This window comes from Ailuropoda melanoleuca, chromosome 15 (assembly GCF_002007445.2).
Source record: "Ailuropoda melanoleuca isolate Jingjing chromosome 15, ASM200744v2, whole genome shotgun sequence".
Lineage (NCBI taxonomy): Eukaryota > Metazoa > Chordata > Mammalia > Carnivora > Ursidae > Ailuropoda > Ailuropoda melanoleuca.
The window spans coordinates 64,967,215-64,986,663 of NC_048232.1; the positions used below are offsets into that span (position 1 = coordinate 64,967,215).

Below are 19,449 nucleotides of genomic sequence, written 5' to 3' on the forward strand. Positions count from 1 at the left end.
TTAAGCATCAGCCTTTGGCTCAGGTCATGATCCTGCATCGGGCTCCCTGCTCAGTGGGGAGTCTGCTTTTCCCTCTGACCCTCCCCCTCTCATGTTCTCTCATGTGCTCTCTCTCTCAAATAAATAAATAAATAAATTTTTTAAAAAATTGCCTTCTTTTCACCTTCTATTTCTCTCAAGAATATCTGTGTGTTTATTCACTGGATTCCTCATAGTTTAGTCCCCATTTATTTTATTTCTGTATTTTTCTTGATCTCTCTCCCTTCACTACTGAGTTTCTCTCTTTCTTGATAATTTTTTCTTTCATGTTTTATATCATTTTCTCAATGACATTCCTTTCCTGAAGATATTAGTCTTTTAGCACATTTTGAAATAGTTCATTAATTCCATTTTTCCTTCTTCTGTCTCATTTTTTTAAGGAAGTCTTTATGCCAGCTTTTATTATCTGTGGGGACATTATTCTTATCCTCATTTTTTTTACAATAACTTCATATGAGATTTAATCTCAATACATTTCTGTTGACCATTTTTGTATGAATTAAGTATGAACTTTCAGAAGGAAGCTTTGTTCAGGATAAGTTTTCTAACCTCATAAAGTTACCTATTCTGTTGTTTTTCATGCAGTGCAAGATTTGTGAGATTTCCTGGCTATATTCCTCTCACCCACTTTCACCTGGACCTTCTTTTCCTCCAGCTCTACCATGCCTTTTCTGCTCCCAGCAGCATCCTCGGGGACGGGCCCTGTCCTGAAAGGCCGGCTCACCTAGCTGGTGAATTTCGAGAGCTCCTAGGGGCTAGACTGCTCCAGACTTTTAGACCTTATCCCAGGCCCCCTGCCCGCACCTGCTAATTGGAGCAGGCAAAACAGGTTCAGCTGTTGTTCTAAAATGAGCCTGCTGAGCTTTCCAGGGAATGCCTCTTGGATGTTTTTTGGGGGGGTTGTTGGCAGATTTGTTAGATGTCCCGCTGCTTTCCTCTGCTTCCTCTGGCACAGACGCTGATGAGACCATGCAGTTCTTGTGACTATCAGTGACTTAGCTCCACCTGCTTGTATTTTCGAATTCATGGGCACCCCTTCTCACCTGGTTTTGTTGGAAATGCCTGTGGGTTTTGGTTTTGCTATTTAATTGTTCTATTTGTCTGTGGCGGTTAAGCAAGTGCTAGACGCTGTTCTGCCACTACCCCTTCATCTTCCCAATCCATGTGTTCACCCCGGGGCCCGGCTGAGGGGGTGGGAATACACAGAAGAAGCCGTTGTGGTTAAAGGGGAAATGCAAGAGAACAAACTCAAAACTAGAGGATGCTTCAACCTCTGCTTGCAGCACATGTCAATTAATATTCCTTTGGCCAAAAACAGCCACGAAGCCAAGCACAACATCAATATGCCAGAAAATATACTTGAGATACTACAAAATCATGCGACGAAGGTGATGAAGAATCGGGAACAATATCACGATATTCCACACCGACCAAGTGCATCTGCCTCAAAGGCTTTTTCTAAATCTTGCTAAATCACTTTCTGGAAATGGCTTAATTTGATTTCCATCCCTAGATCTGAAAGTACCCGTCACACTACCACACTCATCTTTATTGACTATTTTTACATTGTAGTTAATTTCCTAAGTAAAAAACATACCTGTGGTTTAATGTTTGGATTACACTTCTTTTACTTCCGTGAGGTTTAATATTTTTTATTCATTTATTAGCCATTTCTCTTTCTTAATGACTTGTCTGCTCATGTCCTCTATCTATTGCTCTAAGGCAGATCTTGTTTTTCTTGTTGATTTATAAGGCCTCATTATATATTAAAGATTTTAATCTTTATCTTTCATATTTGTTACACTTATTTGTTCCAATTTATCTTTTCCCTTTTGTATCATTTATCTAATTCTGCACAGCAAATTGCCTTAAAACAGTGTTCTAAACAAAAAAAAAATTATTGCTGCTTATGAATCTGTGTCAGCAGGATGTATCTGATGACCTGGACCACGCACGGCTGATCTCTGCTGGGCTCATTCACACGTCTGCTGCCTGCAGGTGCTATGGTTAGGGAACAGATGATCTAGGATGGTCTCACTCACATACGCTGTTGGCTCGCTGCCAGCTGGCACGATGGGGATTACTGGCTTGTGTTATGCCCATACCTTCTAATTGTATTTATATTGGGTTTTTTTGTATACATTTAAGCTTTTTAGATGTTCAAAGTTATCATTTTTTCCTATGCAATTTCTTTACTGTTATCATGCTATTAAAGTTACCCGCCAGTTTCAAGGTCTGATAAAGATTCACTTAGGTTTTCTTCTACATTTCTGTTCTTGTATTTCTTATCTCTAAGTCTTTAAGCCATTGGAAATTGATGAATGGCAAGTAAGAATTTAAATGGTTGTTTTTCCACACGTAGTTAACCAACTATCCAAACACTATGAATGGAATATTCTTTCCTTTTCCCATGGATTGGTGGTCTCACCTTTTATCACAGAGTGGATTGTGATACAGTCCTTGGATCTGGTTCTGGGTTCTTGCCTTTGCTCCACTGCTGTGCCTGTTTGTGGGCTCCTGCCCTGCCCAAATCTATACAGGCAATGGGTGGAAGGAGCTCAGGGTTGGGTGAGATTAACACCATTATGCCTGCAAATTAAGTTCATACTGCACAGCCTTTCTGAAGCCCAGGTCTCAAGACGAGCTCTGAAAGTTCAGGAGGGAGTCACGGGGGTGGGGGTGGGGGTATCGATCCAGACCTCTCAGAGGGCAGAAGCCTTTGAGCCAAGGGAGGGCACTCAAAAAGATGAGTACCCTAACCTAGCTTTTGCTGTGAGAACAGGAAAAAAGTGCCATGATTACAATCCTGGTAAGAAGGGAATCGCTTGGCTTTTCCTGCCATTATCTGAGGTACCTGGGGCGCTCCTGCAAGACCAGGGTCCCAGAGAGCCACGCGCCCGCTGCCCACACAGCATCTAACCGCTCAGTGTGAAACAGCAGGCTGCAGCCTTCCCACCTGTGGCAGAATATATAATATTTATTGATTTTCCTCTGAGGAACAGGTTTAGTGAAGACTGTCAGTTCTCTGGGGGGATAAACAAGAAATAGATTCCCCCCCCCCCAGATCTATCAATTATGCTCTGTGCTACCTCCCTTTCCCACGGGGTAGCAGGCTCCATTAGCTAGAGAGATATATCCCAGTCTGATGCTGTAACTTCTCAACATGTTAGTTATCAAAATGGTTTCTCCCCAGTTATTAAGATTCAGCTCTGTTTAATTTGAAATTTCAATCTTCTATTTGATTCAAAACTTTCCTCTTTGCCTCGAATGTAGGCGAGGTTGCAAGCTGTAGGAGAGTTGGGGGTGGGGAGGGGAGTGAGGTCATGGCCTTCTCTCTCCCACTCCTCTCCTTCCTGCTTGCCTCCTTTTGTGATCTGTGGCAGAGCTGTGGGTCCCTGTGGCTGACCAAGTGGCCCCAGGGCCTGCCTGCCCTTGGCCCTCAATGCCAGGCAGCTTTTGGCAGTCCCTTGAGAAACGTGGCTTCCTCTTCCAGCTTTCTAAGATAAAGCCGACAGCCTTGGGCAGCACTGCTCCCATGCACACCTCTCTGCCCAACGTGTGGCCATCTTCCTGCATGTCTACAGCCCCCAAACTCTAGGGCTTGTGAGCAGAAGGAGCCATCTATATTCTTAAGCCAGGAATTGAGAGGGTCATCCCACTGGCCCCACACCATCCTGTTACATTTCACCCTATAGCCCCAGTGCCAGGTTCCTGCAGATCCCAGAGCTGGTGTAGCCCTGGACTCTGTACATTAATCTGGGCTCTTGATGCCCTAAGTGTCTCTAACATAGAGGTTGTATTACATTTATTTTGACGCCTTGCGTTATTAAGTAACCCACTATAAAGTCTTAAGATTTGACAGAGAAGTGGAGTCACTTTCCTAAGACCACCCAGCAAATCAGCACCATGATCAGATTAGAATGTAGTGTCATCGCTTGCTCGCTCAAGTAAATAAATAAATAATCTTAAAAAGCGGTGGGGGGGGGCGCCTGGGTGGTTCAGTTGGTTAACTGTCTGACTCTTGGTTTCTGCTCAGGTCATGATCTCAGAGTCCTGGGATCAAGCACCCCGACCCTCGGAGAACAGAGTCTGCTTGCCTCTCTACCTCTGTTCCTCCCTCCACTCGCACGTTCTCCCGCTCAATCACACGCGTGCTCTCTCTCTCTCGATCAATCAATCAATCAATAAATTTAAATTAAAAAAAAAAGGATTTAGGGTCAGAGTATAGGACCTAGGCTTTTTCCATCAGGATAGGATCAGTCAGGCTTCCAGGAGGGCCAGAACGGAGAACCTGGGCACTGCTGCCAGATCTCAGTCTGAGTCCTAGATGAACTACTGCCTTGGGGGGCAATCTTGAACAACTTAGTTAACTTAAGTTTCAGTTTCCTCATCTCTAAAATCAAGAATAATCACAGTATCCATCTTATAGGTTTATTTTGCTTCAATGAGACCACATAAGCAAAGCCCAGGGCCTGGCACCCAATAAGTTCTCCTTGATGGCCGCTGTTTCCTTTTGGCTTTGGTTTTTGTTCTGTTTTTATTGAGGCATAATTGACATATAACATAGTGTCAGTTTCAGGTGTACGACTTAATGATTAGATATTAGTATATACTGCCAAACGATCGCCACAATAACATCGGTCACCATACATAGTTACAACGTAATCCTCCTGACAAGGACTTTAAAGACTGACTCTATTGGCAATGCTCAAATATGCAATACGGTATTATTCACTATCATCATGTGGTAGCTATTGTGGTTCTCCATAAGAAACTATCCTTAGGCCACTGCTAAACTCACATATGTCCAAATGTCCCTGTCTTCCAGGGGCTTGAGTCATGTATTACCGGGGTTAACTCCCATATGGGGGACCCAGTGTGTTGCTGTGGTCCCTCCACCTCTGTGGTGACCGTTCCAAGCAGGTGATGGGACAAGGTGGGAGCAGGTGCGAGGGGGAGTGGACAGATCGGTACGTACGCACAATCACATTAATTTGCTAGAGAACAATTACTATTTATGTTTTCCACTTGCAGAGACCATGTACTAGAAAACTCTTAAAATATTATTTCGTTTTTCTTAATACGTAGACCTACTGCTTTATGACAAATTGCCAAGTCGTGGTCAGGAGTCAATTCACATTAAAGGAGAACAAAGATTATGGACTATTGACCCTTTAAAAAATCATTCATGGGATGTTCATTATTCACATGGCATCTAGGCTTAACCCACCCTCTGGGTTTCTTATTTTACACTTATTTCCAGATTAATAGCCCAATTAGAAACCTATTGACTAAGGCTGTACTAAAGGCAATGACCCTTCACGCTTCAAGCTTGCTCTTTTAAAACCACCCTTAAAACCAAAGGAAAGGCGCGTCGGCTCTCCCATTCCCGGACTAACTCCGCCCCCTAGTGCTCACTCACACACGCGGGCACCTGCAACCCAGTGTCTCCTTTGTTATTTTTTTCCTCATAGGCCATGAACAGAGAAGGCCTGTCATCCCTACACCCCGTCTTTGCCAGCCCCTAACCCCCCTCAGCCTGTTCTGTGCAGATAATCGACCCAAAGGCTCAGAGGTTGTTTCCGTCCACATGTGTATTTGAAATTAATTTAGCACATCCATCTTATTGTGTGTTAAAAAGTGTTTCTCAAATATAATAAAAAATCATTAAAAAGTAAAAAAAAAAAAAAAAGTGCTTCTCAGCAGATTGGTTAAGATAAACCTCCGTGTGGGAAAGCGAAGGGGGCAGGTGATCTCTCCTGGACTCCCCCCACTCCCCGCCCTGGGAACGGTTACGGCTGTACCAGGAGGGAGAGCCCTAGGCAGGCCCCTCGGCCCCTTCTGAGGCATGGTTTCCTTGAGTGTCAGAGGAGGGGGCGAGGCCCCGCCTTCTTGGGTCTGTTGCACAGGAGAACCAGGTGGTGACTGTGTGGGAAGAGGGATGTGGCTTTCAAGTCCCGCTCTTGGACTAGAAATTCACCTTTCTCAGCCTTGAGCTTCCCATCTTGTAAATGGAATCAATGACCTCGCTCTGGTAGCCACATCATTTACTTGCGAAGGCTGAGCGGGGCTGCGGTGCCAGGGACCTGCGGCAGATGCAGACGCAGACCCCCGAGTGCGGGCCAGGCAAGGAGGGTGGGAACCACACACCCGCATTTCTGATGGACTTCTGGAGGATTCTTTGTAGCACTGAATTGGGAAAGCCAGAGGAGTAGTGGAGAGACTGAAGACCAGGGGGTCTGGATTCAGTCTCTGTGGCATCACGAATTGTGTGACTTTAGCAAAGTCATTTCACCTCGTTGGGCCTCAGTTTCCCCAGCTGTAAAAGGAGGCAACTGGGTGGGGGGCGGGGATTCTCTAAGGACCTTTCTGACTGTAGAATTCTGGGAGTCTGAGAGAAAATAGCAAAGCTCTTTGAAAACAGTAAAACCTGCCCAGTGTAGGTCTTACTACTGGAACCTCCTAAAAGAAAGAGACCATGTTAATTATTTGAGCAGCTAATTTTTTTACAGCACTTCCGTGTGTCAGGTCTTAGTCTAAGCTCTTCACTTACATGCACAGCTATCTGTAGAGTTATCCCGGTACAGCAATTATTAATGTGCAATTAATAATTAAGTGCTTTGGGGGGGGATGATTTCTAAACAGGAGTCTGATCAATAAGCCAGTTGGGGGGGCATCTTCAGCTAATTAAGGGGGCGACTCCCTGTCTCTGCTATGAAAAGAAAAATGTCACCAAACATTACACACAGCCTGAGGGGTACGGATAGAGGGGGAAGGGGCTGCTGTTGCCAGGCAACTAGCTCCACAGCACTAATCATGTGCATAAAGCCCTGGGTCTTCGTTTTCTGCACAGCCAGTGGGCCTCCCCCCTTCTCCCGCCCCCTGCTCCCCACAGCTGGCCTTTGGGCTCTGATTCTAGACACTTGGACCTTGAAACAGGCCTGGGCCCCCCTCAGTAATCCAGGGTGCGCTGTGCTGCAAGAAAGCGAAATGAGAAAAGGTTCTTTGTGTCCATCTCAGATGGGAGGAAGACCTGGCACCAATATTCCAGAACACCCTGCCTTATACTACGGCCTTTTGAATGAGCCATCACCCCAGAGGCTTGCTCAGATTTGAGGAAAATCCCTCTCTGACCCCTGCATTCAAGGAAGGCTCTTGCTGTTTGCCATGTGGATGCTGAGCAAACATGTGGGTCCCTGGGCGAGCTTTCGATGTGCTCTGCAAACACTTCTCTCTGCATACAGCCAACTGTCCAATTAGGCAAGACGTAAGCCTCTTCCTCCGGGGATTTGTTGTCTTAAAGAGCAGGGACCCAGTGTGACCAGAGAGTTTACACAGCGTGTGTCCTACAGAGAAAGTGCTCCCACTGGGGACGCTGTTGTCCCCTGGGAGACCAGTCATCTTCCAGGGGAGAAGCACAGTGGGCTGGTGCGTCTGTGGCATGCACAGGTTCAGAAACAGCCCACATTATCATAGCTGTTTGCACTGTTTCCTTCGAAGGCACACAGGCGCTTTTGTGCTGTGAGGACAAATGCCAGGTTTATGTGCTACTGGAGTTGTCAAAGGGCTGCCTTGGTCTGTTTCAGAAAAAAAGTCATTCCAAGCATTGACTAAAAAGATAGACATCACCCCAGAATGTGGACTGTACCACCAACCCACAAATGTTCCACAGTCTGAGAGCTGTCCTGGTCGAATGTCTGAAGCTCAGAAAAGGGAGTCATCTTTGCTGGGGATCCCTGAAGGGCTGGCACCACCCCCAGCAGACCAGGTGGGCTGTGCTGCTCCTGCTGTGGGGACACATTTCAGTCACCTGTTGCAGTCCCCTCCCCCGGCTCTGCTCGCGTCCCACTGGTCTCCTTACTAGTCCTCAAAACTCCCCAAGTCAGGTCTTTGCACTTGTCCCCTCGATGCCCCTACCCCAGATATCTGGGCGACATGAGACCTTCTCTGACCCCACCCTGTCTAAAATAATAGATCAGCCACCCCACTTACTCTTTTCACATGTCATTTTTAATAGTCTTCAAAGTCCTTGAGTTTTCCTCCTTCCTTCCTTCCTTCCTTCCTTCCTTCCTTCCTTCCTTCCTTCCTTCCTTCCTTCCTCTTTCTCCATCCCTCCCTCCCTTCCCCCCTTTATCTGTCCATCTGTCTGTCCACCCATCTATTTTATTTGTTTACTGCCCATCTCATTTACTAGGGCATAAGCCCCGTAAGGGCAGGATATCTGTCTGTTTTGCTAACCGCTGCCCCCTGACACCTGCCACAGTGGGTGCCCGTGCCACGCAGCCAGCCCTCAACCCACACTCGCGGAGTCAGTCATGATCCCTGTGCTTCCATTCTGGTCCAGGAAGGCATGAGGCTCTTACATCCACATCCCCCAGGCTCCCAGAGCTTCTGTCTGGAGGAGCTGATGGAGGAGTTTCTGGTGTATCTTTAAGGATATTTTATGTTTAGTCAAACAAAGACACCTACAGAGCTCTATTCTTCCCAACCGTCCTTTACAAAACAGTAATAGTAGAGTACTTTCTATTTCTTCTACGTCTTGCTTTTCTCACTTTGTGTATCTTGAAGATCATTTCATATCAGTTCAAATAAAGCTTCCTCCTTTTTTTCCTACGGCTGAGCAATATTCCAATGTATGGAATATTCTGATGTACAGGAATTTATGTATTTGGTTCCCCACAGATGGATACGTAGCCTGCCTCTCATCTTTTGTTGCTGCAGAGTGTTACAGATAATCTTGTATATATGACACATTGTGCATATATGATCACACCTATAGGATAAATTTTTAGGAGTCAAATTGCTGAGTCAAAGGGTATGTGCACCTGTAATTTGGATAGATATTACCAAACTGCTCTCTACAGAAACTCTATCCACACTCCTGCCAACAATTTACAAGGGAGCTTATTTCCCCACACCTTCACCGAACTTTCTTTTATCTTTGCCAATCAGATAGTTGAAAGGAGATACAGCAGTGTAATCTTATTTTGCATTTTCTTCTTGTAAAGGTCACTATTTCTCCATCTATCTGAGAGGCATCTGTATTTCCTTTCTCATGAACTGCCCGTTTTTCTATTCGAAGTCTGGTCTTTGAAAAAAAGCCAATCAATAAGAGCTCTGACATATTAGAAAAATTAATGTTGGCTGTGATGTAAGACACAAATATTTTCCCCTAGATGCCATTTGCCTTAGGATAAAGCCATTGTTTTCTGCCTTACAGAGTACTTGTGGTCTAATGCGTTCACACGTGTATGTGTGAGACTACCACCTTCTAGTTTACTTTTAAACACTTGACGGTATGTCAGTCTGTGTTCAGCCACACTCTTAGAAGCTGCTTCTTTTATTAGTTACATCGAAATTGGTGCTTCCCGGATGGGATTTTAGGATTCATTCTCAACTCTTGACGAATTGAGAGACTACCCTGTACCTTGAAGAATCTTGAGATTTTTGGGAAGTACCCAAACTGTGATAACCCTCATCTGTTTGATGTTGGCTTTTATAAATCTCTGCTTCAGAAAGTGACATTTTTTGGACTCTTTTTCAGGATTCCAGAATGTACCACCTGCTTTGGTCTTTAATCATCTCTCCACCCGTTGCAGGTGCAGAAGGTTGAAGCAGCTGGAGAGCATCTGTTCCCAGAGAAAAGGATCCCCCCTCACGTCACTCTCCTTGACACGCCACACAAGAAACACACCATGCACCCACGGTCACCTCAGTGGGCCCACTCTCCCGGCACCTGGCATTCCAGGGCCTCCATCACCCGTGTCCCCCATCCCTCCCTCTCTCCCTGCTGCAACTCCTCATTTCTCAGCCTCTGCCCTCGGCAGGCTGGCCATTCCATCTCCTCATTGTAGCCTGTGCAGCACAGGGGCTTGCCCAGGTTGACTGGGGCCTGAGTCGTGTTCGCTCTTTTAAAGAAGATAAATACAAAATTACCAGTACAAAATTAAATATGGAAATAAATAGATGGAGAATATAACAAAAACCATAAAGTTTTGAAAGCTGGAAAACCCCACAAAAACACCAAATACAGAAAAATTACACATTAGTTTGTGTTAGTTGCCTGACATGCTTCTAAAATACTTTGCCCCTCCTTTTTGGCGGCAGACCCTTTGTCTCTTCACATGACAATGACTATAAGCTTGAGGCACCATTATGCATAGGAAGCATAGAAAGAAACTTCAGGCTTTTTTCTAGCATGGTTGATCATTTAGAAAAGTGTGCTTTCTTGGTAATGTCCTGCTAAGACATAGTCCAATATGTTAGGACGCATGAGTAATGGAGCTTCACACGCACACATGCTCACTATTGTTTTAATCTTGCAGGATTAAATCCACAGGAATCTTGATAAACTCCATTTTTCCACAACTTCCATTAAAAAAGAAAAGCATGTATAGTGTGTTTATGTAGCTTTATCAGGTATATTCCTGACAGGGGAGAATTTAAATTTTGGCGAGAAGTCAAGAGTTCAATCCCCATTTTACGATTCTACACATCTGATGATTGGAAGAATTTTTCAAGGGGCCAACATTTGGCTCTGTATGTTTCCAACTCATTTCTCCTCCCCTCCCCACATATTTCTGGTGGCAACTGCTGTGGGACACACTGATATCATGATGCCACCACTAGCCCTGTTCCTTGTCATGAGGCTGGGAGAGTCCAGGCCGTGGGAATATTCCTAAAAACCATTCCTACACCCGGCCAACAAGCAAACTTAACAAAACAACTGGGGGCCATATAAATACATTGCATTTAACACACAGTAAATGTATCCTCATCTCAATTTCCCCTGCGTAGGTTTTCAAAAATGCCCATGGGCATGGCAAAGCTAGGGAGAGGCAGCGGATTTACTAGAGGGGAAGTGGAAATGGAGGCTGACGTGGGCCTCCCAATTGCAGCTAACGTATCTCCTAAAAATGGTGCGGAAACATATGAACCTGAGTCCCAGCCAGGGCTCTGGAGGGTTCCATGAGTGAGTGGCCTTGAAGCTTACACTTCATTAGCTTCCAGAAAGATGCACTTCTGCCCCTGCCGTCCCCACGCCCCACTGTCTGGCCCTCTTTCAAAACAACTTGTGTACATTTCGAGATGGTTTTGATTTCCAGGGACAGAAACCCAACGGGAACCAACTGAGTGGAGGATATACTGATTCCTAAACTGCTGGCATCAGAAACAACCAGAACCAGTAACTATATGCTCCTAGGACTCTCTCCACATCTCAGTCCCCGTCTCCACCAGCACAGACTAACGCTTTGCCCTTACAGGAGGCTGGATCTCTAGCAACTCCAGAGTATGGCCACGGAAGGGAAACCCTCAAGGGACTCAGACTGGGTTGGCTTGGATCACATGGCCACTCCAGGACTGTGCAGGGGAACTCCCCACTAGACGTTCAAGGTTGCAGTAGGGAAGAAGGGAAGGGTGCTGTAATAGAAAGAATAATGGTCTCCCACAGATGTCCAAGCCCTAATCCTTGGAACTGAGAATGTGTTACCCTACATGGCAAAGGGACTTTGTGAATATGAGTAAGTTAAGGATCTTGAAATGGGGAGGTTCTCCTGGGTTATCAAGATGGGCCCAATATAATCAGGTCTTTTTTTTTTTTTTTAGATTTTATTTATTTCTTTGAGAAAGAGAAAGCATAAGCAGGGGGAAAGGGAGAGGAAGAAGCAGGCTCCCCACTGAGCAGGACCCTGAGATCATGACCCAAACCAGAGGCAGATGCCCAACCGGCTGAGCCACCCATGCGCCCCCAGAAGGTCGTTAAAGGAGGCAGGAGAGTCAGAGAAAGAGAAGGAGATGTGCTAACGTAGGCAAGGTCAGAGTAATGGGGCCACAAGCCAAGGAATGCTGGCAGCAACCATGACCTGGAAAAAGCCAGGGAACAGATTCACCCCGATCGCCTGCAGAAGGATTATAGCCCTGCCAGCATGTGATTTTACGATTTCCAGAACTATAAGAAAATGAATGCATGTCACTTAAGCTAGTAAATTTGTGGCAATCTGTTAAAGCAGCAGAAGGAAACTAATACAGGTGCTGAGCAGATGATAAAACGCATGCCTACCGAGCCCCTTCTCTGCTCCCTGCTAGTCCTACCCATCGGCTATGGGCTGAATTGTGTCCCCCAAACTCATGGGTTGAAGTCCTAACCCTCAGTCCCTCAGAATGTTGTATTTGGAGTACTTGGATTGTATTGGGAGATAGGATCTCTAAAGACGTGATGAAGATAAAATGAGGTCATGGGGTAGCTCCTTGGGCCAGACTGGTGTCCTTACAATGAGAGGAGATGAGGACACAGGCACGTACAAAGGGAAGGTGATATGAAGACATAGGTAGAAGACAGCCATCTGTAAGCCAAGCAGAAGTGCTTCGGAAGAAACCAGCCCTACAGACAGCTTGATCTCTGACTTCCAGCCTCCAGAACTGTGAGAGGTGACGTTTCTATTGTGGAAGTCACCCAGTCTGTGCTATTTGTTACGGCAGCAAACGGATACACCATCCTCCAAGGCAGCAGGGAAATTCCATCTCCTTTTGCAAACTGCCTTCGCTCGGCCCAGCCCACAGTGCAAGCATTGTCTCAGAAAACCTGGTGGCCGAGAGTCACCACAGTTTAACACAAGGATCACAAACCCTAATGCCTATTGGGGCCAGGAAGAGAATGGACAGGAGTGAAGTGGCCCAGTATAAGGAATACGGTGCTTCCCATGCTTGCAAATCACACCTGAGTGATATACGCGGTCACAAAAAGTCGCTCGCTCCCAGTCATCCTGTCTGCCTTTAGTTCCCTTACTTCCCACTGAGGATGGGTACAAGAAACGTTCTTCTCCTTCCCTGGCAGTGCTGTGGGTCAAAGAGGCAAGGCTAGGGGAGCAAGACAGCTGCCCTCATGCTCCGGGTGCAGGGTCCTGTGGGGAGGGGCCGAGGCGAGCGGGCACAGGGGCAGGCGCTGCTCAGCTCCAGCCAGTTGTCACCGGGGCTGCTAGAATTCTCCAATTTTTCGAAAGAAGCTAGAAATCTCCATTAAAACACACACACACACACACACACACACACACACACACACACACGAAGTCTGATTTTTTAAAATATTGACAACTAATTCAAAAATTTTAAAAACTGTGCTGGCTACTTCAACCCATTAGGATGGGTACTACCAAAAAACAAAGGTGTTGACAAAGACGTGGAGAATTCGGGACTCTGGAGCATTGCTGGTGGGAACGTAAAACGGTGCAGCCACTGAGGAAAAGAATAGGAAGCTTCCTCAGAAAATTAAAAGTAAGACTGCCACATAATCCAGCAATTCCACTTCTGGGTATATACTCAAAAGAATTGAGAGCAGGGTCTCAAGGGCATATCTGTACACCCATGCTCATAGCCAAAAGGTGGAAGCATCCCAGTGTCCATTGACAGATGAACGGATAAGCAAAATGTGGTATACACATACAACGGAATATTCTTCGGCCTTAAGAAGGAAGGAGATGGATGGACACATCCATGTGGATGAATACAACACGCATGAACCTGGAAGACACTACGCTGAGTGAAATGAGCCAGGCTTATTATTCTATTTCACGAAAAGACAAATACGGCATGATCCAATTGATATGAGCGCCCCAGAGCAGTCAAACTTACAGAGGCAGAAAGTAGTAGAATGGTGGTTGCCAGGGGCTGAGGGAGGGAGGGAGGGAAGGATGGGGAGTTAGTGTTTAATGGGACAGGGTTATAGTTCTGCAAGACAAGAAAAGTTCTGGAGATGGATGGTGGCGAGGGTTGCACATTATGAATGTACTTAATAGCACTGAAGTTTACACTTAAAATGGTTAAGATAGTAAATTTTGTGGTATGTATATTTCACTAGAATAAAAAAACCGGGGGGGGCGGACTTGCTGGCTACAATTGTTATTGCCAAACTAGGTTCAGCCCACAGGCTACCAGTTTGCAATCTCTGGTTTAACACTTAATTTTTTCTAGTTGTTTCATGTGTTCATGTCTTATTTACCCAACCAGAAGGTGACACTCTATGGAAGTAGGAGCTGTGTCTTAAACTCCTTTTGGGGGCGCCTGGGTGGCTCAGTGGGTTAAGCATCTGCCTTCAGTTCAGGTCATGATCCTGGGGTCCTGGGATCGAGTCCCACATCAGGCTCCCTGCTTGGTGGGGAGTCTGCTTCTCCTTCTGCCGACTGCTCCCCCTGCTTGTATTCTATCAAGTAAATAAATAAAATCTTTAAAAAAACAAAAACAAAACTCCTTTCATATCTATCAGAGCAGGTGCTCAGGACTCTGTAGTGGGCAAATCGCAGGTACCCTATCAAATACTTGATCACACACACACTCACCCCTAATTACCATAAAGTCATGCAGTACGCGGAGCTGTGAGCAAAGCCGTGTTGTAGAGGAGAGGAGAGGGCACAGCCTCTGAAGCACTAAACGGTCATCCCTCCAACTAGGATGCGGAGATGGTGTCAGGAGGTGCGGCCCAGAGGGTAGGCGAGCTGGGAAAGGGGGCCTTGGAAGTCACACCGAGGCGTCTCACTGCCATCCCCGTGGGAAGGGACCGCCCTGAAGGCCTTTAAGCACGGAGTGACAGGACCGGATTTGAATTTGAGGTAAATCATAAAAACTGGAGCCCGGGGCTGATGCTCAGGAAACAACTGAACGCCGCTCAGCTCCAGCTCTCCAGAGCCTCGGCTGCTTGTGTCTGGAGAAAGAGGAGGTTGGGACCCCAGGGAAGAACTGGGGAAGCCCGGGGGGCCTCCATGAGAGGGGTGATACTTGAATGTGTGCCGCATTCAGAGCAGGTGGCTGTGTGTGCACATGCGTATGTGTGCCTGCCTGCGTGTGCGTGTGTGTGTGTGTGTGTGTGCGTGCACATGTATATGTGCACGTGTGTCCTAGTGGGCGGGGCGGCACGTGCACGGATATTCGGAGTAACTCAGGTGGATCTTGGCAAGCTGACTGTCCATGGGTTCTGCCTGTTTCCTTCCTTTATACCTTTGCTCACCAGTCCGAGGCCTGGTCAGTGAATGGAGGTGGTGCTGTGGTCCAGCCATCGGATGGATCATCTGTGCCCCCTGAGGAAACCTGGAGGAAATACTGCCGGACAGCTCTTGTTTTAAAGGGATCCAAGACGCCAGTCCCAAGCACTCAGTAACCCGTGGCAACCCCTAGAGGCTGCTGCAAGCTCGGCTATGGGGATGGCTGTGCCCAGGCAACCTGCTGGTTCCCAGACACGGAAACAGCTGAGTGGGGGGATGAGATCACAACTGGTCTACACACTTATGGAATGCTCGAACTGATGAGGTCTGAAGGGGGAAATGCCCATTCCCCTGGCACCCTTCTCTGAGGGAAAGAGAAATATTAGAAGAAGTGATATGAACAAATACGATACTTCTCCAGTGGCCAACATTTATTAACTGCACAATGTTTAATAACTGAACATTTATTAAGTGTATTTCTTTCCATTTGCTCAAGGGCAGTTCTTCAACACTGGGGTTTGGAACAGTTTCTTTGGCAATAACTAACCAGCCACAATTAGTGGTGCCTCATAAAGCCTGGAAAATACTGTGGCCAGAACAGCCAGCCACATGGCAGGGGCCGTTCGGGGAGTGGTGAAGTGTGGGGCCAGGGACTGTTGTCTTTGGAGGTCTCATGATTAGGAACCGGGTATCTGCTGGCCTGCTGGCCCCAGGGATTTCATACTTAACTCTCTCTTCCCAATCTTGACCATTGGTAAAGATGCCAGGATGGCCCACCACCATCATCAACACACACTCAAATCAATCTACACTTCTGAATATGAGCAGGGATGCTTCCAAAGGAGTCCAGAGTTCTGCACTGTCCCCATTGGCCTCTGCTTCTTCTGTTCTCTCCCTGTGCCGGATCTCATCTTTGCATCTCCTCTGTCTGTGGCACAGCAGGGATTCTGCTTGATGCTTCCCCTAAGCAACCAAGAACAGGAACCGGAAACATCTACAGCTTCAAGACAAGTCTCTTCAGCCCTGCTTCCAACCAGATCACCACTCCTACACCCCGAGCTGGACTTCAGACCCCGGCGTAGGAGATGATCACGGCCCCTGCATGACACAGGTGCAGCCACGTTATGGATGTCCCATGGTGACCCGAGAAAAGTCCCCTCAGACGTACACTGAGAACAAAGAGGCTAAATGAGATGGAGCCCAAGAATGCCCCCCACTTGACAGAGAAGGGTTCTATCTCTCCCAAGCCCTGCATGCCACATAGTTTACTCCAAGCCTACTCTCAAATCACCCATTCTCTGAGTTCAACCAGACCCCCTTACCCCACCCACTCTCCAGGTTCAGGGCCTGCATACTTGGCCGTAGGGGCCAACTCGCTACAGCCTTAACCAACTCCGCACACTTCTGCCTCCACATGTCTTTACCCCAAATGCACATTGGATGGAAGCCTGTTCCATGTGACCATTCTGATCCAGGAGATATTTCATGTGACCACTTTAAAACACCTTCTACGAACTTAGAATGCTGCTTTATCTTAAAAGCAATTCTAAGTGACAGGGTCAAATGAGGAATTGGGTGAAGTACTGTCAGACAGAGAGATGGATATGTTATCTCTTGAACACATTACTCAGCAGCAACAACAACAACCAATTCAATAGTTAATCATTTGTTTTTCCCCCCAGCCTCCTAAAAATATCCTTCACGTTAGATTAGCTGCTTCAAGACTGCCAAGTTAGCATGTCACAAGTTCGCTCATACTAGAACCTCCAGCTTCCCACTCCTGGAGTCAGTTAGAAATGCCTTATGATTTAATTAGTGGCCACCAACAGGAACTTAAGCAAGACAGACATTTATGACCTCATATCACATGAAGTCTGCAGGTGGATGATTCCTGGCACTGATTCAGCTGCTCAGCAGAACAAGCTGACAGGGTCCCAGTCTCCTTCCATTTTTCTGCTGCCATCCTTAGGACATTGGCTATTAGTTCTCACTCTTGTCACCTCATGGTTACAAGATGGCTGCCACAGTTCCAAGCATCACATCTTCATACAAGGTGGCGGGGGGGGGGGGGGGGGCGGGGCGGGAGAGGGAAAGGAGCAATAGTTAAGAGGCTGTTACACCCGCCCTGGGACAAACTGAATCAGAACCAAGCTAGTGGGGGTGGAGAGGAAAAGATGACACAATTGAGATATATTTAGAAGGCAGAATTGGCATGGTTCAATAGTGGCAAGGATGAAGAAGACGGATTTGAGGTTTCTAGCTTGGGTGACAAGACAGAGAGAGTGGTGGTAGCAGTGGCTTTAAAGGAAATGGAGTATGGAAAGAACAGATCTGGTATAAGGGGAAAATGATGATCTTGGTTTTTTAGGTTTTTTAGTTTGGTTTTTTAGTTCGAGGGGCTGTAACATTCATGTACAGATATTTTATAGAAAACTGAGAATCAAATCCGTAAATCAGAAAAGGGGTAGGCACTAACTCCACCCTGGTGGTAGCACGTCATGCTAGTGAGAACATGGAGGACGGGGGTGGGATGGAGATTACGGAGCCACAGACCTCTGACGTGTGCAGAAGTCAAGGAGATCCAGGAGCAGGGTGTCAAGGAAATCCCCTGAAGGAGGTCAGAGATTCAACAAGCAGGAAGAGATCTGCAGTGCTGAGTGACCTCGAAATCAAGGAAGCCCAGGGCTGCAAAATAGAAGCCCTGCTTTTGGCACTTAGACAACAGATGACCTCACTGAACAGAGTTTATGGAAGGGAGGCATTGAGTCTACTTTATAGTGGTTTGAGACATCTCAGGAAATGAGGTAGTAGAGTCCATTCCTTCAGGAAACATGAGAGGTGTGGTCACATGAGCCATTCCGGCCCAGGGGTTGTAAGGTTGGTCTTGTTGAGGGTCTTGTAGAAGAGATCTTCCTCCCTGTAAAAGGCAAGGAGTAAGGAGAGCCTGCAGCTCTTACTGTGTTTTTCTGTGTGAGGACGTGATGGCTGGATCTGGGGCAGCTATCTTGTGACCAGGAGGGGAGACATCATCGATACACTGAGGCTAGGAGAGCGGAAGCATGACATGAGCTTGGTCCTTGGTCTTCAGGGAGCTGATGAACTAACCCTGCAGCCACCTACCTCCTAACCTCTTCTTAAGTGAGAAAAACAAGTCCCTGTTGCTTAAGCCACTTTTACTCTGCTTATAAATGGTATGTTGAGTGCACTGTCCATGAGATGGAATAAAAACGAACTTTATGGTTGTTTCTCACCATCCCTGGAAACTACTCAGACAGGATTATAGCTCCATAATCCTAGATGAAAACTCTGGCGGACCCTTAGGCGACAGACAGTCTGAAGTAACTTTCAATAACAAATGCAGTCACAATTCTGGAATTCACATGGTCCAAGATTAATTTAAAATTTTTTAAAAAGCCCTGAGCCTGATTTTGCATCAAGTCTCCCCTCCACCACCAGGCCTGTGTCAGGCCCAAAGCCTGAGATGGAAAGGGGTATGTAGCTGGCTTCTCTCTTTTTCTACCTCATGTTTCTCCTCTTCACACCCAACTCTTGCCTCTACCAGCTTTTCTCAGGTACATTTGCTCCCTTAGGGTATGGGAGGGTCTTTCTTGAACAGGTATCGCCATAAGCTGGCTGAGGTTCTCTGGTCAAGGCAGATGTGAAAGCTGACTTTCTTGTAGGTCCTTCTGTGGGCTCCTAGAATATTCCCATCTATGAGGGTTCTTCTCTGCACTTCCTTGACCTTAGGTGATGCACCTGTCCTGGGTCTCCTTCCTCAGCCCCATAGGGAGGCTGTGCCCACCTCTAGCTTCCTTCTGCTGTGATCCCCCCACCCCCCACCCTGGCCCAGTCCAATTCATCACATGCCAATTTCCCTCCTTCGGGGCCCATGTCAGACCGAGGGGAAGCACTGGGCACTCTGTGGCTGACCCCAACACAACCCCCTCTCTCTGCCAGCCACAGGCCTCTTTAGCTTTCTCACTTGTCAGTCAAAACCCTCTTCGAGGGGCGCCTGGGTGGCACAGCGGTTAAGCGGCTGCCTTCAGCTCAGGGCGCGATCCCGGCGTTATAGGAATCGAGCCCCACGTCAGGCTCCTCTGCTATGAGCCTGCTTCTTCCTCTCCCGCTCCCTCTGCTTGTGTTCCCTCTCTCGCTGGTGGTCTCTATCTCTGTCAAATAAATAAATAAAATCTTAAAAAAAAAAAAACCCTCTTCGAGACCCACTTTAAGGTGAGAATGGTAGAACCCCTACCCCAGCCACCACAGAAGAAATCAGAAGGAAAAACCATTTGAGAATGCTCTGTGTCTCCCCTCTCAATCCTTCTGTGTTCTCCATTCCAGGAGTGGTTCAAGACCTTCTGGGAAGGTCCTCAATCACCCTCTTTGGAAACTCTGCACATGACAGCCTGGCTCTGGAATTTGACCTTCTGTATTCTGC

General features: G+C 46.9%; 1 pseudogene; it reads left to right on the forward strand.

Moving 5' to 3' along the window:
• Window positions 1–19,449, forward strand: part of LOC100475324 — a 75,001-nt pseudogene that overhangs the window by 47,474 nt on the left and 8,078 nt on the right.